The 25,185-nt window shown below is 43.3% G+C and overlaps 1 protein-coding gene across 7 annotated transcripts in view; it reads left to right on the plus strand.

Annotated features, from left to right (window-relative positions):
- Esrrg (estrogen related receptor gamma) overlaps positions 1-25,185 on the plus strand; it is a 606,111-nt gene that overhangs the window by 48,573 nt on the left and 532,353 nt on the right. Inside the window, exon 1 of one of the 7 annotated variants that reach the window (XM_029477724.1) lies at positions 2,350-5,086. The exons of the other annotated variants lie outside the window; for them this stretch is intronic. The gene's annotated coding sequence lies outside the window, so the exon portion shown is untranslated. Of the gene's footprint in view, positions 1-2,349; positions 5,087-25,185 lie in introns of those variants that run through there. 7 annotated transcript variants of the gene reach the window in all.

Here is a 25,185-nt window from a genome sequence, read left to right on the forward strand (position 1 = left end):
CAGTTATGAGGAGTTCATCTTCTGTTTTGTATGGGCATTTGATTTCCTAAAGTTGCAGAATTAGGACACAGTTCCGATGGCCACTCGGGCCAGTCACTCTCAGAGTCAGAACCTTTGCTTTTTATAGATGATGTAGATTTGGCAGGATGCTGGTTGTCACAGAAGGTCAACAGCAGTGAAGGGAGTATTGTCTGTGGCATCTGGGACCAGTTCATCAGAGAACAACGGTGGGTCGTTTGCTCTCTCTCAGCCTCCACTGCACGTTCCCCTTGATTATCCCTTCAGTGACTAAGGATACTAACAAGTCAACCAAAAATGATGCTCTAATTTACTATTTATTTAGAAACTATTTCTTTATGGAGGACCATATACCATGGATATAAATGGCATGTGCAGAGTATGTATCAGGGCTCAAGTTCATTGGTTTGGATTGGACACCTCACAGGACTTAGTCACTCAAGGTTGAGTGTAGATTTTTTTTATCTGTTATACATTGGTTGTTCTAAATAGACTCTTTCTGCAAAAGAAAAAAATCAAAACAGACAAACAAAGAAAAACAACACAAAACTGTCTTATGTGCCTGTTTCCTAGGTTGGATCACAGCAGCTGGTGTGAGCCATTGACACACCAGATGTAAGGATACTTGTCCTATTGTGATACAAGAGATACACATGACAGACAGTATTCTTCACTGTGTACACATGTTCCAAACATGGCCAAGCAATGCTCTTCAATGTATGGACATGGGGGTTGGGGGGTTGAGCTTTAAGGCATTGCACATGAATCTACAGGTTGGACGGGTAGATGCAAACTCTTGCAGCATGGCTGAAAGGGGCTCTGAGAAATTTCTAGGGATTTTAGAGACAGCAAAATAGAAGTTTTACTTTCTTGAAATAGATAGCATTGTTGTGCAGTGTGTGGCCTTTGTGGAGAGTTGGGTGCAGTCTTTGTTGTTGTTGGGTTGTTTTTGTTTTTGTTTTTTGGTCACTGAAATTCATTAAATGTAGGACTGAGTGAAAATGGAGAGAGATAAAATAGGCCAAGATATAAGATATAACATATAAGAGAAGACAAGATACAAGGCTATTGCAGGTAGAAGAGGTATGTGTGTATGTGTGTGTGTGTGTGTGTATGTGTGTCTGTGTGTGCATGTATGAGTGTGTGCTTGAGTGTGTGTCTGTATGTCTGTGTGTGTGTGTGCATGAGTGTGTGCATGTGTGTGTGCCTGTGCATGTGCCTGTGTGGGTGTGTGTCTGCATGTGTGTGTGTCTGTGTGTGTGCATACGTGTGTACATGTGTGTGTGTGCCCATGCATGTGCCCGAGTGTGTGTGTCTGCATGTGTGTGTGTGTGTGCATATGTAAAATCACATGGCCTATTTTTACTGAGCTGTGGGATATGAAGGAAAATGTGAGCTCATGCATAGTGTCTCCTGCCTGTAGTCTCAGCATGTGGGAGGTTGAAGCAGGAGGGTTACCTTAAGCACCAGGGCTATAGAGTAAGACACTGTCTAAAACAAAGCAAAACACAACACAACAATAAACAAAACAAAACAAAAATATACATACAAACAAAATCTACCCAAAAAGCCAAGGGGAATTAATACAGACAACCCATTTTCTGTCTTCTGTGGAAAAGACTTGGAGTTAGGGCTCCAGTTCTTGCTGTAGAACTTCTGCTGGGCCACTCACTAACTTGTGTGATGTGGGTAAAATTTTCATTCCCTGAACCTTTGTCATTTGTGAAAATGCGACTAGTCAAAGCTTCTCAAGATGGCTGTGAGAGTTAAGTGGGAATTGTTGGGCTGGCCTTGTCTGACCAGGTCTCTGATCATTGGGGGTAAGTTGATCTCATTGGGAGTCTCTTTCTTTTGGTACTTTTCTTGCTTCCTGTGGAGTAGGCAGAGAGGGAAGAAGCAGAGAGTAACACAAAGATGGGCAGCAGCAGAATGCATGGTGATTCCGATGTAGACCATGCCAGTGCACCAGCGTCTTTATTTACTGCCCCACCCCCACCCCAAGAAAGCCAGTTCTTACCCAAATAAACCATCAAAACCACTGCAGGACAGCAAAAATAGGCCAGATGATTTTACACACACACACACACACACACACACACACACACACACACACACACACCACATCCCTCTTCTACCTGCAATATTCAGTGATGGTTTTGTTTCAAACCTTACCTGTCATTTGCACCTTTATTGTAGCATTGATATTAATTTGAAATGTATGCATTTTTGTGAAGGCTATAGGAATTGTTTGGTAATAAATACTTAAAAGATGCTTCTATAAATTGCATTTGAAAAACATGTCCTATAAGATTAGAAGTAACAAATGGGAGGTCAGTTGACTCCATGGCACACATATCTTTTAGGGATATTTTTATGAATGATTCAATGATATTAAGCCTAGCCAATTTTGCCATTATAAATGAACTATATTCCAAAGCCTATGTTGAAGGAATAGGTAAGAAAAATTTCAAGAAATGGGCTGTTTGTACAGACAATGCACTTAAAAACACTGATTCAGAGAATTATGTTTGGATTCTATCTGAAACTGGGGCATCCTTAGCTGACTGGCTTCCCAGATAATGATGGGCAGAAGCCTGCATTTGGTGATCTGTTAAACTTAGACACTCAGTAAAAGTAGAAATCAAAAATGTTGTGAGACCCAATTTGTCCTTGAAAGCCAATTGCTGTTTGCTTTTGTCTAACCCATGAGGTCCTCAGTCCGGAGTAGATGTGTGCTAAACAAGAGGAAAACAAAACCCAGGAAGCTTAATTGTGGGTTTGGCACCCTGACCGTTGACGGACGTATGATTTGCGAGTTGCAGATGAGCTTCTCGCCATCTGCGTTGAAAGCTGCCTCTGAAACTGGTCAGTGAATACAGTCAGCCCAGCTCAGGTTTCTCTCCCATTTAGCAAAAATGTATTGACCACGCTGTGTCTTTACCATCACGATAGGTCAGTTAGCAATGCAGCCTCGTGCTTAAGAGATGGCCTCTGCTTTAAGACATCCATGCTGCCTTTAGGGAAGTATACTAATCATTACGGTGACACCATTGCAGGCTGGAGTCACAGCTCAGGGATGTGGGGCCTAGCCCTATAAACAGCAAACAAACAAAACTCAGGTACAGTATGAGAAAGAATTGTATGGAATATGACCAATTCATGCAGATCCCTTAAGGAGTTCTTGGGCTCCCCCAGAGAGCCCCATTGACACCCAGGCTTCAGGCTACTAGCTGTGTCCTATTTAAGATATGTTCTTTCCTCTTATTAGTTGGCTATAGTCTCATCTGGTTCATAAAATAGTCAAATGAGAGGAAGAAACTCCTTTAGTTTTTTGTTTGTTTGTTTGTTTGTTTGTATGTACTGGAGATGGACTCGGGGCATGACGTAGGCAGGCCACTCACTGTTCTACCAGCAAGCTACCTCTCCAGGCCTGAGAAAGAAGATCTGGAAATGTTCTTGAGTGGTTCAATAGGGGCTGCAGGGATTATGGGACAAGAGGAAGGAAGAATTTACTCTTAGGGACCTGTGCTTTGAGGGAAGGTCCTGTGTTGTGATTGACTTTGTGCCCACAGTTTCTGGCACTGTGCCTGACTGCGAACAGAGGCTCAGTAAATGTTTATGAATGCGTGAGTGCCTGGCTCTGCGGTCCATCCCCAACATATGTTAGCCTTTAAATCTTCACAAAAAAAATCTTGAATGGTGGTGAGATTGCATTCCTTTCATAGATGAAAAAAAAAAAACAACGGATATTTTGAGCAACTGTTGATCTTGTGTGGTGGAGGGGTAGTGTCGGGATAAAAGTTAAACCGGGCATCAGGCTGACGACGTCCTGGCATGACAGGGCGTGACTGGCACACCGAGTGCATTGTTATTGTTCCTAGACTGCAGTGTGGCTGACGTGCAGTAAGAAGACTTTGACAATAGTTCACCATTTTCCCAGGCAGATCTGGGCCAGGCTTAGGACAGCAGCGCTCTCGTTCAGCACAGTATAGATTTCGGTCTGGAAGGACCCGCTCCTCCCTTTTCTCTTCTCAGTCATCTCGTAGGAACTTCTCGGGGGTCCCAGACAAAGGGGTAGAGAAAGAAAAACAGAGGGAAGTACACTTTAAAATATTGGATTAAGGATCCAGGGATGTGGCTGTGCCAGTGAAGTGCTGTCTGTACAAGCATGGGGACCTGGGTTCTGATTCGCAGCACTCTTGCCACAAAGCCAGAGTAGCACCACACATGGCTGCACTCTCGGTGTTAGGGAGGCAGAGAAGGAGGATCCCAGGGACTAGTGTGGCCAGTCACCTAACCAATCATTGAGTCCAGCTCTCATTGAGTCACCAGCAATCATTGAGTCCAAAAACTGTGGTGTAGAGGGATTGAAGAAGGCACTGGACATCTATGTCTGGCCTCTAGATGTATATGTGCACACAGACATGTAAACACGTGCACATACTATAAGCAGATATAAACACATACACACAAGCACAAACTGGATTAACTGGGAAAGTTCTGTTAGCCTATTGGACATGGTGGGTGAGGGCAGCTGAGACCGAAGCTTTGTGCAGGGAGCTGTGTGTGTGCCTTGCTCTGGTGCCATGTCCAGCGGGTGCCAATCTTCAGTTAGCCGGGTCCTGTGCTGAGTAGCACAGATGAGACCTGGCGGAGGGGAGACTCTTTCCACACTCCTCCCTGACCTGTGCTGGAGTCTGCTGGGGTGAATTGTGTGAAGTTGTCAAAGGTTGCTCTGCTCTCCAGCACTTGGCACGGGCTCCTCTGAAATGTGATACCATTGGTTTTCAGTAAAGGTTCCTTTCTGCAGGGCTGCAAACAGCTCAGCTGCTACCCTGTACACACAGCCCCGGAGCAGAGCGAGCAGCACCTTCCCAGCAGCCTTTTGAACCCGAGACTCTCCCAGATCCCCTCTTCACCCAGGAAGTTTCCTCTGTGTTGTCAGATTTAGCACCAGACTCCAGTCATCAGATCCGAGCAGAGCAGACTCCCCGCTGCACAGTACAGAGGCTTGCTTAAGACATTTGTCCTTGAAACTGCACCAAACTCTTGGAAGAGCCCAGAACGTGTAAGTATGTATGATTTAGGCAGCAATGGGACAAGGCAAAGCTGCAATCAACCATTATACAATATCCGATTAGCAGTACAGAAGGGATTTTTCCGACCTTATGTTACATTCAGTTTCAATTCGTTCTGAGGCAACAGATCAATTGTAGCCTCTGATACAGTGACTTTGCAGTAGACGGAGGTTGTAATATCTTAGCTCTAGCTATTTGCCCTTCTCAGTTAGCACATAGATGTGGCTCGTGGGCCAATTATTGTGGGCATTAAACTATACAACTTCTCAGTTTTTATTAGGGCCGATAATTGTTGGTCTTGTCCATCTTGAGGAACAAGTTAGCTCTGGGGGGAATGCTTTTAAAGAATTAACTACATAAATTCCTGGACAATGGAATGAGTTTGTAGCGTGCTTCCTTTCCATAAACTGTACCAGTCTGCAGTTATAATTTACTCATAGCATATTCCTCTGAGGTTCGGTTTTAATTGAATCCTACTCAGTGTTTGTCTGGTGTCTGACGGTCCTGGATGCATCTGTTTAATTTACTTTGCTTGGGTTGCAGACTGGTTAAACCTGTGTTTTGATTCTAAGGGCTGCCAGGTGAAAGAAATGTTCAGGTCTCTGGGGGAAGGCGGGTAGCGAGTTTGCTTGTCGAGGGTGGTCTATTACCTCTGAAAGCCTTTTAGGTACCCAACCTGACTGGCTGTCAGAAGGACCACAAACCAAACACCGCTGGGCTCTGAGCTGTCTCTCAACCTACCCACTTTTGGAACTCCAGCCTGTAAAAGCTGGTGCCCTCTTTCTATCAATTTTTAATCTGCAACAATACTTACGTTTATAAGATTAATTTCTCTCAGATTAGCCTGATTGATAGCTGGATTGTGGTTACTTAAGAGCCTGCTCCCTGGAACCCACAGCCCAGATGCATTCCATTTAACTAGTGAATGTAAAACCGGGTAACCATGGAGTCAGCCACCAACTGGCTGTGCAGTGGCTTGTTGTAAACAATACAAATGAGCCAGGAGAGCAGGGGCAACCAGACATGAAATGATTTTAATAGAAATTACGGTAAAAGGTCATGTGATTCGGGATCCGCTTATGTTCAGTTTTAAAGGGAAAGTCTGTCTTTTCTCTTCCCCCCTTGCCTAATTCTAACCCACTAGAGTAAGGATCTCCTTGAACTGGACAGGCCCTCCTCTGGGCTTCCACGGAGAAAGGTAGCCTGTGCGTTGTGGGGAAAGCATGGGGACTTGTGGAATTCCAGTGGTAAGTACCTTTAGTTTAGAAGCAAAACAAAATAAAGCTGAGTAATTTTTTTTTTTTTTAATGGATGACCGTGCTTCCTGCACGTTGCAACTCCTCTAGACTAGATGTAACAAGATCACAGGTCACTCCATGTCCCTTTTAAGTGATACATCTGTCTTTGCTTCTTCCTGGTTCTCTGGATTAATCTGTAACCTTGGTCTTTCTGAGAAATGTTATTTGCTCTCAAATCAACTTTTGTAGGATAATAATGAACACAAGTTGTAGGATAATAATGAACACATTAGAAGCCTGGGGGAAGTAGGAGTCCTGAGTCTAATCTCAGGTTTTTGTTTGTTTGTTTGTTTGTTTGCTCTCTTAATGCATGCAGACCCTTTCTGGATTCTGAAAGGGCCAGGTCTCGGGATGACATCTGCTCTTCTCTGGGAGTGACGGTGACTGTGTGTGGAAATGATGGTCTTTATAAATTGCTTTCAACTTAAAACGTCAACCACCACTACTGAATAAACTGTGTCTGTGTTAGGTACTCACTCATGGTTAGTGTGATGAACTGTGTCCAGCTGTGCTTATAAGTAGCAACAAGGAGAGAAGTCTGGTCCACAACTTAGAGGGGCTGAGGGCCTCAGCTTTGCCCTTGTCGGGATTTGGAGGTAGATCTTGTCGCACACAGGGTGGAGGAACAAGGATGCTCTCAGTCTCCTGGATACTTTATGATAAGGACTCCTAGGCATGTTTGTCTTAAAGTGAAAGAGAGCTTGAATGGGTGTTTTGGGCTGGGCTTCTGTTCCCTCCTACGTTGTATAAACGATCACATAATGTGGGAACGAAAGGAAACCGTGGGCTTATATTTTGCCTCTTTTTGATATATAGATCCTTCTGACTAGCTATGTAGTTGAACACCCTCTGAGGTCATGCTGAGTTGTATAGACCTCAGGTGTATCTTTTCCTATTAGTATCACCATGGTAGAACCAATCAGCCTAAGGAAATTGTGTGTTGGAGCTTAAGGAGAGCTAAAGGCAGGGGCCTCTCCATCTCCTCTCAAGATATTATCAAGCAAACTGTTCAGACCGAAGCGTTACATGTTAACACTTACAAGTCATGAGTGGTGGTTGTTTTTAAAATTAGAGTTTGAAAGATGCTAGGGTGGTTCAGTGGTATTCAGACTGGCAAATTCTTCAGAATGTCCTGGCTAAGGATGTGGGTTAGGGCTTGCTTGATACTTTAAGACAAACTGTGCTTATTAAAACATGATGAATCTCAGGTAATTAATATGCGTTGGGGAGGGGAATTTCAAGTGCACGTTGAGAATATCTTGTCAGAGAGAGGTTTGGGGCAATTGCAATAGAAATTCCGTTCCTAATCTTTCTTCACCTTGGTTGCTGAAGCTGAAGAGCACAGTTGGAAGTGTCACTCGTGGGGAAGTGTCACTCGTGGCTGCTTAGAAGGAGTCTCGGTCTGTGGAGATGTGTGTGGCGCTTCTGCTTTTGGCTGAACAAGCTTAAGATTTTATGTGAGCCTGCCTCATTCGTCTGACCTTTGTGTTCTTGTTGGTAGACAGAGGGCACTAAAGCAAGCCAGGGGTGATGGGACAGATCGCTAGCGCATAGAAAATGCTCAGCACCCTCTCTGGCGCAGTATGTGCTCAATAAACTACTGCCGGCTTCATTGTTTATTTTTGATTTAAAAAAATGCATAGTTAAATAGAGTCCTGCTGTGTGCTGGGCAGGGACAGACAGAATTCACATCTCAACCTGCACCAGGGCAGCTGCACATCTCCTCGGAGTGGGAGATGGCAAGTCAGTACATTGTATCGTGCAGTATGCTGCACAACATTTTATTTAAAGCCCGAGATAGTATTTTCCATGTTTTTTCATTTTCATGCAAAATTATTCAGAAAGGTCAATTAAGTATTTTTAAAAAAAATGTATTATTGCAGATTAAGACTTCTGATAGTGTAGGTGTTGGGAACCCAGCTGTATAGAATCCCATGTTAGAGTTGAGGTCAAAAAGACGTTTCCACCTGAGACATTTAATTATATGTATGACAACGTTTGCTAGAGTTGAGGGCACACACACAGAGTCATAAAAAAAAAAAAAAAGCTTAGGAAGAGATAATTACCCTAAGTGTAAGAGTTTCACTCCCCAGTTGGCCAGCAACGTTGTTACTTGTATTAAAAACCAGTAGTAGCATAAGTCTGTCCGCATAGAGTTCACACCGTCATGCGGACATTGCTTGACCTGCTGTTTAGCTCTCTTTTGACCTTTGACCTTGTGGTATAAAGGTCACATTCCTGCCACCCCCTTGCCTTGCCCTTTCCAGGTCTTACTCCTTCTGTTTTCCCTTGCCTTCCCCTTTCTTTCCTTCCCTCTATGTCCCCTCTGCTACATTGTGTTTCCTTTTTCTGTATGAATCAGAGAGCTTGGGAAGAGAGGGGCAGGAGACCCGAAGCCTTTTGATGCCAGCTCTGCTTTTATAAATGGAAACTTTTAGAGGAGTCCGAGAAATCTGTTTTTCTTTCTCCTACTATTGAACAGAAGAGCCACATCTGAAGTGACCTGCAGACCCCAGGGAAGCCTTGCTCGGGAACTATTTGTTGATTCATTGATTAAACACGGTGGAGAGAGGGGGCATCAAGCATGGAGATCCCCTCAGTAGTGAAGGCTTTGAAACCCCACACAGCAGTGTGTGGTGGGATGGCTTCCTTGTGACCTTCCAACGACTAATCTCCTTTAAGAACTGAATCAAAGCAGTTAAGGGATTTTGTCAGATGGATTTTGTCTACAGTTGGGTTTTTGGCAGTTTCATGTAGAAAGTAATACATTCTCCATGAAAATACGAATTTCTCCTTTTCTCCCCCCTAAGAAAGGAATGAAAACAGATTGCCAGCAGAGATCTCTAGAGAGGAGCCTTGTTTACCCATGACACTGTTCAGGCAGGGACAGCTGCAAGGCGGATGTCTTTCTCACACTTCCCAGCCAGCCTTTTCCTTGACTACCCTTGCCTGATGGTCTTGCCTCCTAGTAAAGCCAGCCCACTGAACCCGTTCTAGGATCTTTTCTGGTTAAAATGGAGGATGATAGCAATCCATAATCTACTTTTCCAGAAATCACAAAGCGTGCAAGGCTGGAGCCGAACGTGCTTCATTTGCTTCAATACACAGGTTGTTCGGGGTTACAAAACCGGAGAGCAGAGCGGGAAGTCAGGCTAGAAGTTCAGAGGTCTCATTCCCTCTCGGCACCCTTCTAAGAGTAAATGCCTTCCTTACAGTGTAAAAGGGCACAGAAAGAGAAAGCTTATGCACGGGATTAAAAACCATCCAGTCTAGAAAAAGGTGGGCCATCTCAAAGTGACTACAGGAAAGAATTATGGAAGCCTGGGTCAAGTTGTAAAGCTTGTACCACACCTTGTGACCTTGAGAAGGACGTTTAACCAGTTAGGGCTGTGACGTCTTCTGCTGGGAAGCTGAGATGGGGTGTCTCTAATGCCTCCATAGTAGTTTTGTTATGAGTATTAAGCAGAATTACCTATGTTAAATGCTTTCCCCAGCATGAAAGGTAACGCCTAATTTTAACTGTCCATCTTTCTTCCCCCTTTGAAACTGATGGTGGAGTTGTGTATGGTAGAAATATAAGCGTAAGATTGTAAATGCACATCTAGAGTTGGGGAGGGTCAATGGTTTTCAACATTTCCTTTTATTGTAGCACAAATAGGAAACACTTTGAGCATTGCTGGTGTCTTGGCACATTCATGAACTGTTTCATATATGAAACTGGTTTTTAGTTTGAATATAATAGTGGCTTTTCTTTATTGGGCCAATTAAATACTCACTGAGCCATGCACTGTGTGTGGTGATGGGATTAATGGTGTTGATGATAAAAATATTGGTGTTGGTGGGTGATGACCAGGGCTCTAAGATCTCACAACTTTAGCTTGGGTGTCCTGGTTTCTTCTTTATACAAGGGAAGAAATCAGAATGTTGGTAAATAAGAGCAGGTTGAGTCCTCTAAACAGGAGGGACATGATCAGCAGACTCCAGGACTTTATTGTAGATAATTAGTCTTGAAGGTGTCATCCCACATGATCTTCAGGACCTCAGAGGATACTTTGTAACACAGTCCTGGAACCAGACTCCATGTGAAGGTTCTGGGATGATGTAGCCGATCAACTGAACCACTTTGTTTCTTTTCTTATCCCGAGTGGAAATCAGCATGCCAGCTACTTCTTAGGACTGTGGTGAGGACTGAGTTAGTGACTTGGAGAGTCTAAGAAAAGTGTCTGACTCACAGTAAGTGCTCTGTGCATATTAGTAACAATTAGATGGTTCTTTTGTTTTTGTTTTTAAACACTGGTAGAACAGTATCTTACCTTGTGATTCTCCTCCCAATTTCCCATTCTTCAGATTATTCACAATGTTATAAATATATGAAACTGGTTTTTAGTTTGAATATAATAGTGGCTCTTCTTTATTGTGCCATTTAAATACCCACTGTGCCAGGCACTGTGTGTGGTATCTAATTGTGCCAATTCTCTCATTATTCTTACATGATATATACTTTCATCCCCATCCTATAAATGAGAACAGGGAGCCTCCTAGAGGTGTTGGAACTTGCCCACATCTCCAGCTAATGGGCGACAGGGCCAGGCTTGGATTTATTGCCTTCCCTGTTCATTGTATGCACTCTGCCCTATTTATGTGGACACAGTTTGTAGGACTTTGTTCAGAAAAAGTAGAAAAGTAGATTTTTCTGTAATGAAAGATGAGAAATGAGAGAGAGATGGAGGGAGACAGATACATAGATGGGTAGGGGCTCATTTTGTAACTAGACAGTCCTTTCAGAAGGGGAAAGTGGGGAATCTTAGGTCATTCTCACTTTAACCAATTTTTAGCATCATTTAGTAAGAAGCAGAACAGTTGATGACTTTGAACCTTGCATCATGACCATTTAACTTTTAGGTCTGGAACAATCTTCTATATTATGCTTGAAGTGTTTCATGCAAAAGTAATGGTAGACACAAAGCAGGAAGAAATCCTGGTGCATCAGTATTTGTCAGATAATACAACCACCTTCACATCCTTAAGGTACTAACCCTGGCGGGGAAGGGGAGGAAAGCCTAATGTCCTGTTGTGCTCTTGATGCTTAGGCACAGATTAGGTTACTATTCATAGAGGAAACTATGCATTTGTATAGTCTGATACTTTTCACTTAAAGAAATACTCCCTTGGCCCCTTTAAACGAACCAGAAAAGATCTGAGCAAAACAAGCCACCTTTTCCTCCCAACGTTCCACATTAGGAAACTGAGTCACATGGCTTAGCTACTGCGTAGCTGGCAGAAAAGCCACTCTCTAGAATCTGACTCCCAGACTTTTCTCATCTATGTGGTGTGATTCATTTGTAAGGAATGGAGACACAAGAAAGAGGAGACTCACATACCTAGGTGTGCGGTGAGGGTCTTGCCGAAGTAAAATGGAGCCCTCATATACAGGTTTGCTGCAACCTGCAAGCTGACAAGTCCGAGGCGTGATGGAGGGCAATGGTATCTATTGTTTTCTAGAACAAAGACTGGGTGCTGGACAGAGCACTGTGCCATCTTGGGCTGTAGCCTCCTGGGGCCCACCGGGTGCCATGGCATTCTCCCCAGATGGCCACCCGTGGCTCTTGTGATGAGGGACTGGCACTCTGTCTGTGGAGCAGATGGGATTTTCTTGCAAGTGGTACTTCCTGCTCTGCATGCTCATTTTGAAGATGTAGGTTGCAGTAAGTACAGGGGGCCAAAACCAATCATGTGCCAAACCTTTGTGTTGGAAATGAAATATGATCCAAGGTAGGCTAGAGAGAGGGGATTTCAAGATCCTCACAATTCCCAAGGTCACCGTCAAGGTCAGACTACTTATGACAGTTTGAGTCTTCCAGAACTGAGGCCACCAGTCAGGGCCCTCACAACTCTTCTTGGGGGAAATCCAGGGGCTTCCCAGCCGCACTTTCAGTGATTTTACTTGCTAGAGATGGAGAGAAGGGATGGAAGAAGGGAGGAAGCCAGGCCTCTGCCTTTCCCTTCCCAAGGTCACAGAACCATCCAGCTGTCCTTGTAAAGCATACAGTGTGTGCTCCATGACTCAACTCTTGCCTCCACACTGCTTCAAGTAAAACATACGGGAACCGACTCTCTGTTGCTCTAAATATAAGTATTTCTTCTAATAATACATGGTATTTGTGTTGTGAATGTTTTGAAATCACAAATTATCATTTTCCTTTTACAGCTGAGTTAGCTTTACATGATGAAGTGGCTTGTTCAGAACAAGCTTGCTTAAAAAAAATAAAAACAATACCAGAAACTGGGTCTCAAAAATCTAGATCTGGGTTGATCCCATCTTACAGAATCCTCAACTGAAAGAGGCTCAATAAAAGGTGGACTGGAGATCTGAGTATAAAGAAGCCTGAGAAGCAGGCAAAGGGCCCAGAGAATTGAGGGAAGAAAACATTTACAAGGTCATTGTGTATTCTATATGGTAGCCAAGGCTGTGAGGTAGCCACACCCCCCCCCCAACCCGGCCCAGTCACATTTTCTCCTCCATGGGAAAGAAACTTCAGGGGCTGGAGAGATGGATCAGCGGTTTAGAGTGTTTGCTGCTTGGACTGGAGTTCTGTTCCCTGTATCCACATCAGCGGTTCACACAGGCTTGTGACTCTAGCTCCAGGGACCCTGACATCTTCCTCTGACCTCCTTAGGTACCTGTGCTCACATGCACAAACCTACACACACACACACACACACACACACACACACACACACAAAACTGAGACTAAAATAAGCCTTAAAATGAAAGAAAAGTTAGTGTAGTGTAGAAGGAGAGAAAAGCAAGGAAAGGGGACAGGATGGGGGCTAGGGGAGGGTCAGTGCCGGTGAACAATTTCCCATGATGTTGATCTCTTCTGTCAGTTCCTAGTATCGTTCTATTTCTGGGGTCACATAGTAGAGCAGAAACATACTCTATTCTCACATGGACTCAAGCCACTCACAGCAAGAGAAATGGCTTTGCACTTATCAGTTTAAGTCCTGTGTTACCTAGTTCAGGACCCCACCTGATTTCCCATGAAATCGAGGCCCTATCAGTGACATCATCTTGAAGAACCAAGGAAGTGTTGGATGGTTCAACTGTCCTTAATCTAATACCTTTAATTAAAAAAAAAAATCACTGGGAGCTTCCTCAGTTAAAATATGGGTGCCTTTTTATTTGTTTTGTTTTGGAATGTAGCTTTATTAGTCACATGGCTGTTTGAAGGTGAAACGAATGTGTGCTTTCTCTCCAGTGAGCTTTGACAGCTATCGAGTAAATAACATCCCAATACAGCTGTGTGTGTTTTAGGATGGATTTCTTGACGCAGCTTAATGCTAAGACCATGACAAAGAAATTATGTCTTTCGATAATGGCTCTGAAATCTTGCAGTTGATCTACCATAGTCAGCATTCAACTACAGATTCCCGGTAGAAAGTCTACTCCAGCTATGGGAAGGCTTCAAAAGGTCTGTGTGTTACTGGCAGATGGAACAAACTGGTGTCATGTGAATGCCAACTTGGTACCTTTGAGCCATCATTAACCAGTAGCGCTATCACAAAAGTATTGGAACAACATCTTTAGAATGTCAAACCATGATTTAGGATGACCAAGGCAAATATGTTTAGTTAAGGGATGCGTGCTTAGGAGCAAAGTGGGTGCTTGGTCACCTCAGGGTTGTTTATATGCTTTTGCTTTGCTGTGTGTTTCTCTTCACCACGTTGCTAAGTAACCTAATTTTAGGATAGTTTCACTTTAATACTCCTAAATATTAAGGGGAGAGCATGGTGTGCCCCTGTTCGGTTCGTTACATGGGCACAGTACACAGCAAAGGTAACAGATCGGAGATCAATTCTTATGTATCTCAGAGTTCCAAGCTTTTGCGGCTGCATTATGGAAACTTTGTAATTATTGTGGGTAATCTTGCAGAAAATTAAATGTTGAGTTTGCATATATGGAGAACTTTGGACTGTTTTGCTCACCGTAGCTTGTTAGAGCTAAACATCTCATTGACCCTGCCAGGCTGTGGGTTTCACTTACTGCTAGTAAAATGCTATTTGTGGTGTGAGTTGAGTCTGTTATGGGGTGAGCGAGCATCTGATGTCTGAGGCGAGATTTACAGACCTTACTTGTTTGTTCCAAAATGAATTCTGACCAATACTTCTTGAGATAATTTCCCTACAGTGGACACTTAACAATATCTTGACAATTTGGATTAAAATGGTTGGATAGAAAGTTTTGTTAGTATCCAGTGAGAGGAGCCCTATGAGTTCTTAAAACATGCACTGATTAGGAGCACCCCCAATAACAGGTACCCCAAAGAGCTAGAACTGATAATGTCAAGACCGAGAGGACTTGTTGCTTTAAACACATGAGGTTTTTAAAAAGCCACTTAGGAAGTGGGTGACCAGAGTAACTTTAGGTTTGTAAGATGGTTGACATTGCTATTCTGACTTCTCCCCATAGGTCATAGGAGAGACATGGGAAAATCTACCACTACAAAGAAGCCACACACTCACTTTGTAGATATTGAGAACACAGTGGCTCGTGGCTAACAGAACCTCCAACTGCAGCAGTCACGATTTAAATGGCTTCAAATTCCAGAGAACTTACTGAACACACCAGACACTTTTCAAAGTCTTTGTGCTTGTGTCAATTCATCTAAACCTCAGAGCGGCTTCACAGTGGAGGTACAATGGCTGTACCCTCCAATCCTGGAGCCTGCAGGACTGTAATGAGCTCCTGGCAGGAAGCGCAAGGAAACAGGGCCTTGATGGCAGAGTATCTGGAAATAGGGAAGGTTTGTTTCTCTAAATGCCCTGGCTGCTCAAGCCTTTATTCTATGGAGCTATTACTGCAGGAGCGTTTCTCTGGGACATAAGGGTTCCTGTCATCAAGGAGGATTGTGTTTGCTTCTAGAGGGAGGAGGGAGAAAGCTTATGTAACACTGCATAGTCTGGTTCTACAGAGGACCCCAGGCGTGCCTGTCTTCCCTTCTCCTATGGTCATTATTGACTGAACTCGTTTTTAGACTGTATGTAAATGACGCAGAGTGGGTGTCCTTTGCAGCTCAGCCTTTTAAACATGAGCTGTCGCTTCCCACCTGTGACTGTCCCCTTTAAGCTGGCTCTGTCTTCAGCCTTATTCTGAGTTTGTAGAAGTGAATGGTGGTTTCCTCTTAAATCACCATAAGGGTTAGGTGAAGCTCACTTAGGTTTGAAATAAAAATAAAATAGAATTTCTCTAAGCAGGCCTCTTGGGATTGTCTTCGAGTATACATTTAACAGTGGGATTTCCTCCTGGAAATGCCACATGGGGAGTCATATTTCCAGTGGAGATTTTGGCTGGAAGCTTTTAGGAGCTGGGATCTGTTGCTTTTACACCTACCAGGGGATTGGGAATATAGAGAATTTGTTTTGTCATGGCTTCGTATTTTACCTTGGCCAAACCGGTCTTTTTGTATTAAACCTAAGTTGCCATCAAACCCCAGAAAGGACAACATCACAAATCACTAGAAATATATCAGCATTCTGAGCAGTGGAATTTATGGGACACTAATGGATATCCTGGGTGATTTATCTTTGTAGTAGCTGATCAGGCACCTCTGACTTTTTCTTAATATAAAAGGACTTCTTGAAGAACAGTGAGTCCCCAGACCTAGTACCTGAGATGAAGGAAATAAAATTCCCATATCAATTTTCATGGCAGGATGAGGGGCTAGGGAAAGAGCTCACCCGGTTGTTCTTATAAGCATGAGAACCTGAGTTAACTCACCAGGACCTACATAGAAAAGTCCACTGTGGTAGCCTGCACTTGTGGTCTCAGCCCCTGGAAGATCCCGGAGAATCAGCTAGCCCTAGCTGGCAGATGAGCTACTGGTTAAAGAGTTCATCTTTCAAAAAACAAGGTGGATAATTCCTGAGAAATGAGACTTAAGTATGACTTCTGGCTAACACAGACATGTACACACATGAACACGTGTACACATAACATGAACACATGAGGGGAGAGAAAGAGAGAAGGAGAGAGAGAGAGAGAGAACACAAGAGCTCAGGATTGATGTCATGACACTTTATGGGAGTAGATGAGCTGAGTGTGATATGGGTAAGCCTCAGAATTATCTAGAAAAGCCCATGTCTGGTGGTTAAATGGTTAGCCACCATTTGTTTATTCCCTGAAGGGGCCTCTGCATGTAAAGGCTGCCGCCCTTGGATGAAGTGGCTTGACATTGTTCAGCCTTAGTTCTTATGGCTATCTATGACTTATGTTCTGAAGGCTGCATGATGTAAATTCCACAAAGAAGGGAAAAGGCACAGTGCTTGCTTCTGGGGTCACACGCAGGGTGCTCTTGGACTTCTGAGACATTTGCCTTATACAAAATCCCCTGAGTTTGGATCCTCAGCACATAATGGAGCCAGGTGTGGCAGTGCATATCTGGGACCTTGGTATTAGGGACAGGCTGAGACAAGTAGATCCCAGTGGATTGCTGGCCAGTCATTCTAGCTCAAAGGGCAAGCTCTAGGTTCAGTGAATGTCTGCCCCCTTATAAAGGAAGATGCCCAGTTATGACCCCTGGCCTCCACACCCATGCTTATTCATCCCTTCCCACGTGTACATACAACACACACAAATACGAAGTGCGGAAAAAGTCAAGACTGGGTCGGAGCCAGTAACTCATCACTTTGGAAAGAGCTCCAATAGTTTGGGCATTTATGCACTCCAAAGTATGAGGACCCTCTCTTGCACCTCTTGGTGCTCTTTTTTGGCAGCAGTAGAGCTGAGTCTAGAGACTCTTAACTCCCATTCTGGAAGGTTCTTCTGACCCTACTGGAGTCTGAATCTGAGGCTGTTAGCTTGCTGTCCCTGTTTCTAAGTGGTGTATTTTTTTTAATGGTGGGCCCCACGTGGTTGGGCAACGTAAATAATGTGATAATGAGGAGAGACTAAAGGTCACAGGATTGTTAACATGTGTGAGGAGATCGGAGGCTTAGCCTAGCAGGCGAGGGAAAGGCTAGTACACCAACTGTAGGCACACTTCAAAGCGCGGAGCTGGTTTGCTGCGCTAACTTAATTATCTGTGCTATTGATATCTTTGAAGAACATATCTATACCGTGGATACGGTTACTTCGCAGCAGGAGATAGCAGAAGGTGGCTTGCTCCCTTGCCAACTTCCTAAAATGCTTTTCAGAGTCATGTGGGTTGCATAGTCCTCTCTTGGATTAAATATAAAAATAACCCCGTACAGCATACCCACACTCTTTCCCCTGTCTGCTGAAACAGCAATCTCCTACGCTTTTTCTAGAACCCATTAAAGAGGGAAGAGGAGAGGAGGGGGTAACAGTATCCCCAAACCCCAGAGCCCCAAACCAGATACTCTTTCTCCCAGGATGGATCCCACAGAGGGATCTCAACAGAGGGAGAAAGCAGGCCATGGCGTCCGTGCCCACCGCTGCTCCCTTTTGATTACAGGTTGATGAAGTGGCATGAACTTCATCCTTATTTTTATTGTTCTTCCTTTTCTTTCTGGCTGCGTTAGATTTATTGACATCTCTACCAGAAACCTGCAAGGAAAAGAAATACAGCCCAAACCAGGTGATGTTTTCATTTCTAGGCCATAAAAGTGTTTGATGTTAAGAAGCACTTGAAGCTAGACACCGAAGGGAGGGATTTGTCTTTACCCAGTTTTTGCTGATCTAAACCAGTCTTGTTCCTGTTTGCGATGCTGGCTACAAAGGGTGTCCAGAGAGGGCTTCCATTTCTGAAGATGGCCTTGGTTTCAGCTCGAGAACTGAAATCACTAAGTATTGCCTCGCCATGTTATCGCCCTAGTGTAAGGAGTACACTACGTTCTGTGTAAGGCTCTGTGTGTCCTTTCTGACATTGTATGGGCGTAGTTTTGGAGCATCCGATTCTCCTTTTTCTGTGTGTATGTACAGTGTGGGTATGTATGTCTTTGTACCTGTGTACATGTATATATGGACCTATGCATACATGTATGTGTACATGTGTATACATGCATGTATATGTGTGTACCTATATACCTGTCTGTGTAAGTACCTGTGTATATGGCTGTGTGTGTGTATGTGTGTGTGTGTGTGTGTGTGTGTGTACAGGTATAACAACCTCAGGTATCCTTCCCCAGTTGCCATCCATCTTGGTTTTTGAGATAATCTCTCACTGGCCTGGAATTTGCCAGATATGCTAGACTAAATGGCCCATGGACCCCAAGGGATTGTCCCCCTCTCTACCTCTCCAGCAGTAGGATGAGGGACATGCTCTACCTGGCTTCTTTTAACTTAGGTCTGGGGAAATCAAGCTCAGGGCCTTCTGCTTTCGAGGCATACACTGTTCCCACTGAGCCATGCTCCCGGCCCAGACTTGTCTCACAGCAGGCCGATCTAAAGTGTAAAGAGGCAGAATTACCCAGGCCCCTCACTACCCCAAAATGTGGCCACCGGCAGCTGGGAATCTTGGCTGTTTAATAGGCAGAGCCTGGGCTTTTGGGGGAGGAATTTTTGTCTTTCTCATTCTTGGAAAATTTCTCCCACCGTGAGTATGGCACAGCCTTTGAAACATGGTCATTTTCGTGATAAGAATGCTGTGGAGAACAGCCAGAGTGTCACGCCAAACCAGCTGCAGCATCTCATGTGACATTCTAAATATTAATACAAATAGAGTTAATTCACACACCAGGGGTGTCGCCGGAATCCATTTTAAGATGGCGTTTCACTTTGCTCTGAGATTTCTCTGTGACTGCCCATGTTGAAAATGTTTACTAAACAAGCCATGCTGGGCCACCTTCAATCTATACCCTCCTTGCTTCACATTCCTTAATGAACACTTGGTTCTAAGTGGAAACACACGTAGGTTAAAGGTCGATGGCTGCTTCCGTATCTGCCTGGCAGTGAGGTCGTGAGGGGTGGTAGACCTGGTATCTCAACAAATCAAGCCCTGGTGTGGAGAGGTGAGAGCAACATACCTTTTGTCTGTAGACAATTTGTGTGTTTCTGGGCTCATTAAAAATTCCAGTTTTAAAATTTCCTTCCATTGTTATATTCTTGGAGGAGGAGCCCGCTCCACGGGTCGTGTTTGGGCTTCCATGTAGACGCTAGCTAGAGAGAGAGGGAGTGTGCTCAGCCTCTGCATCACCCCGAGCTTTGCTTGTCTATTTCTGCACAGTAAATTTAATAAAGAAACTATCTTGGAGTAATAATTCCTACAAGCCCCGGGCATTCCTTTGGGGGGAGAAGAGGACTGACCTTTTCCTGTTTTTAATAAAACCTCTGTGAATTCGGGGTTGCCTTTGCTGCAGTCGGATGCAACTGTCTTTTTATTCCGTATATTCAGGGCAAGTGAGCTCTTTATTTCTCTGGTTTGGAAGCAGCCTTATAGGAGGTAATACTTGTGAGGGTTACACACCTTCAGGCCTAATCTACATGCATTTAGCTTTCTAGATGTGCGGCATCTCCTTTTGAGAGGGTCAGTCTGCTTATTTATTTGTGATTTAGGACCCCCCCCCCACACTTATTTCTCAGAGAACTGAGAGATGGCATTCTTATGAATTGGGGTTGAATTCTTTCTTGGTGATTGGCAGGCTATTTCATCCTGACTGTGAAGGGGCAATTTGAAAGCTTCGATTTTGCCTTTGTCTTAAACAGGATTATTTTTTTCTTCACATTACTAACTCTGGAAAATCCTACCCAGTATCCTGATAGATAATTTGGAACAGGGGATCTTGAGACCTTTGGTGAGGGAGAACAAATGTGCAGGATGCTTTATAACTGTTCTTTTTGGTCACTAGAGATACCAAGCACACCAGTTAAAAGAGCCATGCATGAAAGCTTGAAGTATTCTGAGACAGAATAAACAGGGGTAAAACAATCACTTGTAAGGATTACCTTGCCCACAACCACAAACAGGTGCCTCTAAGTTTGTTTTGACTGCTCTGAAATGAGACATCTGCACTCCGAGACATTTATCCCCTGTGTCTATCTGCCCACCGCTTGCTTAGTGCTGTCTTGATTCAAAGTTCATTCTCACCTTTGGATCCTAGCATGTTTCTTAAGAAATGAAACCATTTAGACACTTGGAAAGACAACATCTTAGGATATGTGAGATGTCGCCCTGCCCATAGGTTTCCAAGAGACCCTAAGCAACAGTTGAGGAGCCTTAGCCATGAGCAAGGTACTGGCCTGCATCTCTGTCTCACAACACCACAGTGTCATAGCCTTGCTATATTTTATATCCCTTTGCTAAATTTATTCCAACTTAATCATAAAACATGAGACCCTAGTAAAGGTGGGGGCACTCAGGAAGAAACGGGTTAAAAATAAAAAACCCAGTGAATCTATATGGTCTTCTACGTTAAAAACAACTTTACAAAGACATGTTTTTAAATCTAGATTTCGTGTATGAGGGAAAGGCAGCATTATTTTCTTCCTGTGTCTGACTTATTTTGCTTAATATTTTGCTGATCTTCAGTTATGTACATTTTTTTGGTAAATGGCAGAAATTTATTCTTTGTTACCGATGTACAATACTCATATGTGTATTTATATACACACAAAACATACACACATAAATATATATGTGTATATATACATATACACACACATATATGTGTATATATATATATATGTAAATACACACACACACACACACACACATATATATATATATATATATATATATAGAGAGAGAGAGAGAGAGAGAGAGAGAGAGTGAGTGAGTTAGATAAATATACACAGCACTTTAATTTCAAACCATTAATCTGTTGTTGGATATCTAGCCTGATTTTGTAACTTGGTCATTATATATAGTGCTGCAATGGGTGTTTGTCTTAATTATGGTTTACTGCTGTGAACAGATACCACGAACAAGGTAACTCTTATAAGGACAACATTTAATTGGGGCTGGATTGCAGGTTCAGAGGTTCAGTCCATCATCATCAAGGTGAGACACCATAGCAGCATCCAGACAGGCATGGTGCAGGAGGAACTGAGAGTTCTACATCTTTATCTGGAGGTTGCCAGCAGAATACTGGCATCTAGGCAGCTAGAGTGAGGGTCTTAATCACACGCCCACAGTGACACAACTACTCCAACAAGGCCATACCTCCTAATAGTGCCACACCCTGGGCCAAGCATATAGAAACCATCTCAGTATTTAATCTTAGAAATGTGTGCACTGCCCACTTTGCACTGCCCAAACACTACAGCTCGGTATTGTCCTTAAAAGCCAACCCCCAAAGCCAAATGTCTCAGTTTGGTTCTAGCTCAGGAGAAGAACATTTGTGTAGCAGGCAGGAGGATCTAGGTTTAGTCCTAAAGAAATAAACACATGGTGCATTTTTAGGCTCTTTGTAAGACTTCTGTTGATCCCACTCCTGCCCTTGTGGTCTGTACAGAGCTTGCTGTGCCTGAACTGCACAGACTGCACATTTGCGGTGATGTCCAAAGGGTTCTTATGTCACCTGCACCTTATGAAAAGTGACAACTGGATCTACAGATTGGATCACATGTAGGCCTGCTTGATCCTTTCAGCAAAACTACAGTTTTTCCTTAGAAAAGCCAAATGATGACTGAAATCCGCCTTATCCCCTCAGCCAGAGGGGACCTTGAAACCTTGTTCTTGAGTTCTTTCAGCACCATGTTGAAAGCCTTTGGCAGCTTTACCATTTTCTGTGAGTATAAGATGTCTCAGGCTTGTCTTATACAGTTCCTGTCCTAGACCTAGATTGAGCCCATTTTTCTAGGGGCCCTCTGTTTCTGGGTAAGAAATGATGCTGAAAGACCCCAGTTTGCTTGATGGGATTGTTCATTGTTTCATACCTTTTGGTAGATGACACGTTTATATTTAATTTCTCTTAAATCACACATGCTTCCTTCATTCTTTATCAGTCTTGCCTATGTAGGACATGGGGTAGTAGAATTAGATGTTCCAATATCACTCACATTTTTTTCACATATTTTATGTATAGTATTTTTAGAAGAAGAATATTAATACTGGTCCCAATGTGGTTATTGAAATTTTAAAGCTTTTAAAAATAGTTGCTTCTCTCCCATTTCCTCATTTTAATATGGTAACCCTCTCAGGGCAGACTCTTAAAAACTCTTCCTCTGCTACATCCTAGCCATGTTTTGGTCTGAAACCTATAGCTAAGTATATTTCTAAACGCCTGCTTACACTTGTTGTTTACTGTAATCATTTTGACTTTTTTTTTTTATGTATGATCCTTAGAATAGGACCAAGTGTAGGTTCTTGCCTAAATTACTATTTGAATCCTTTGTATTTGCAAGATAGTTTAGTTGGTTATAAAATCCTCTCTTTCTAACACATTGAATCCATCTTCCAGCCTGAAGTGTTTACTTTAGAAAATCTGACAGTAATTATCCTCATGCAGTCTTTCACTGTTTCTAGAAAGCTCAAAATTTTACAAGCCCTTTACTGTTAGAAAACAGACTCAGGTGCCATGTGTAAGCTGTCAGTCTGTCATGTCAATCAGCACATGTCTGAAGCCACAGGTCTTAGTGTTTGTTCCAGTTCCCTGTATTGCTTCCTTGAATGCTCTTACCATCCAAATGTTTCTGTCTCTTTGTCTGTCTCCATGATTCATCTCTTTTAATCTCTCTCCTCTTTTCATTTCTTTGAGATTTAAAAAGCACTTTTTCTTTTTAACTTTTGTGTTTAGTAAGCGTCTCTGTTCTGTTTGTTTCTAGGTTAGTTGGGTATTTTTGAAATCAACTTTTGTTTTTATTCTGATTCTCTTCAGTCCTGTTACTACACTTTAGAGCTTTTGAATCTTATGGCAGCATCCTTTATATTTTTAATGATTTCTTTCCAACATGTTCAAGTTTCTTTTGAAATGGTTTTATTGCCACCAGGGATGTTATTCAGCTTCTTCTTCTGGTTTGTAGTTACGATAATAACCTTGTATGAGATCTGACCTTGATATTTCTTCATCCTTCATTTTTATATCAAATTAAGTTTCCTGATACTTTGGGATAAAGTGTGACTCAGAAAAAAAAAAAAAGTCACACTAACTCTTCAGCTCTCGCCGTGTTTCTATTGTGTCAAAACCGTTGCCCACTACTTTCTTGGGTTCCTTGACAGTTGTTCCTCCCCTTCTCACTGTAGACCTTACCGTCCAGCCTTCCTATCCCCTATGACTTGAGTTTGAGCCGAACTGAGCAAAGGAGTGTATTTCCCAGTCATTCCAGCTGGAGAGGAAAATGAAATGGGAGAATTCCTCCCATGCCAACTTAAAAGTCACTGAGTGTATTGTGATTTATAGACACGTGTGACCAGGGCAGCTGATTTACCGAGGAGTCTGCATCTCTCAGCAATGTTTAACTACTTGTATATCTTTGAGAGATACAAAGCGGGAGGAACTTGTGCCCCTTGAGTCCCGACATCTCAGGAGGGAATGTTAGAGGGCCTAATCTTTTGACTCCTGTGGGTGATCACAGCTGATCTTATTTCAAGACAGCAATGATGACATCCTGTCTGGAATATGCACAGTCATTCAACATGGGGGCTCAAAAGAGAGGGAATCCTGGTGTCTTGACCACTCAGTGGAGGCTAAAGTTGCCAAATGACCATCACTAACACATGCCCATGTTTTCCTCTCCCTTCTGGTGATTGTCTGTGGTTGGCTCACCTTGTGGCTCCTTGTTTTCAGGCCCATGGTTCCATTCCGTTTCTTTTCTCATTCCTTTGCATTTAGGAGTTCAGTACAACAGCGAGTCTCCTAGTTTTGTTGTAAATGCTGACAAGCAACTTGGGATCTGGTTATCTAGTTGCTCAATTTATATAGTCGTGAAAAAATAAAAACTCTTTGCTGTCACCATGGCCAACAGCTTTTCAGAATTCCAACTATAAGTCCCCTAGGCTGTATCTCTTCAGATGAGTAGCACATACCTGAGCCACAACAGCATTAGAAGATGGTGCAGCCTAGGCCCACAGAGGGACCTCTTGATTCAAGAACACAATCTCAATGGCACCATGTTCTAGACAACTAGTCATTGCAAAAAAGAAAACACATCTAACAAACGCAAATTTCTATTTACTCCCAGGCTTCTTCCAAAAATAAATGTGTAGCAACCTACAAAAATAACCATAATTACAAAAGATAAAGTGTAATTAACTATCTGGTTGAGTGTATTAGTTACAGTGGACTAGTTAAGCATTTTGGTGTCCCTGAGTGCTCCTAGGTGATAGCTTAGCCTCCTGTGGACAGGCAGGGTTTGCTGTTCTGCTCCATGGTTATTCTGCGAAACAGGACCACCCTCAAGGATTTTATAGACAAGGGAGGGGGAGTGGAGGGAGAGAATTTTAGGGACTAGCAATGCCACTCCCCCTTTCTGTGCATACTGTGGTCAGAGTTCAGTCATGCAGACCTCTTAGGAACAAGGGAAGCTGGGAACGGTAGTGTACCTGAGTGCCCAGGGAGAAGTAGAAATAGAGTTTGGTGAGCCAAGTGTCTCCTGTGGTGAGGAAACGAGCCAAAGGGAGGAGGAAAACGTTAGTAGGGCAGAGAGGGCATTTCAGCCAGAAATGAATTGCATAAAGACTATACATGGAGGGACAGCTCCCTCACTGTCAACAATTGAGATTCAGCCATCAAGGCAGAGGTTTATAAAAATTAAATAAATAAAAGCAGCTGTGCATGCAGGACGTTTGGTAGAATGCTTGTTTAGGATGTATGAAGCCTTGGGTTTGCTCCCCAGCATGGCGGCCATAAACCAGGCACGGCAGCACGGTGGCACGACGGCATGGCAGCATGGC

This window comes from Mus caroli, chromosome 1 (genome assembly GCF_900094665.2).
Source record: "Mus caroli chromosome 1, CAROLI_EIJ_v1.1, whole genome shotgun sequence".
Classification (NCBI taxonomy): domain Eukaryota; kingdom Metazoa; phylum Chordata; class Mammalia; order Rodentia; family Muridae; genus Mus; species Mus caroli.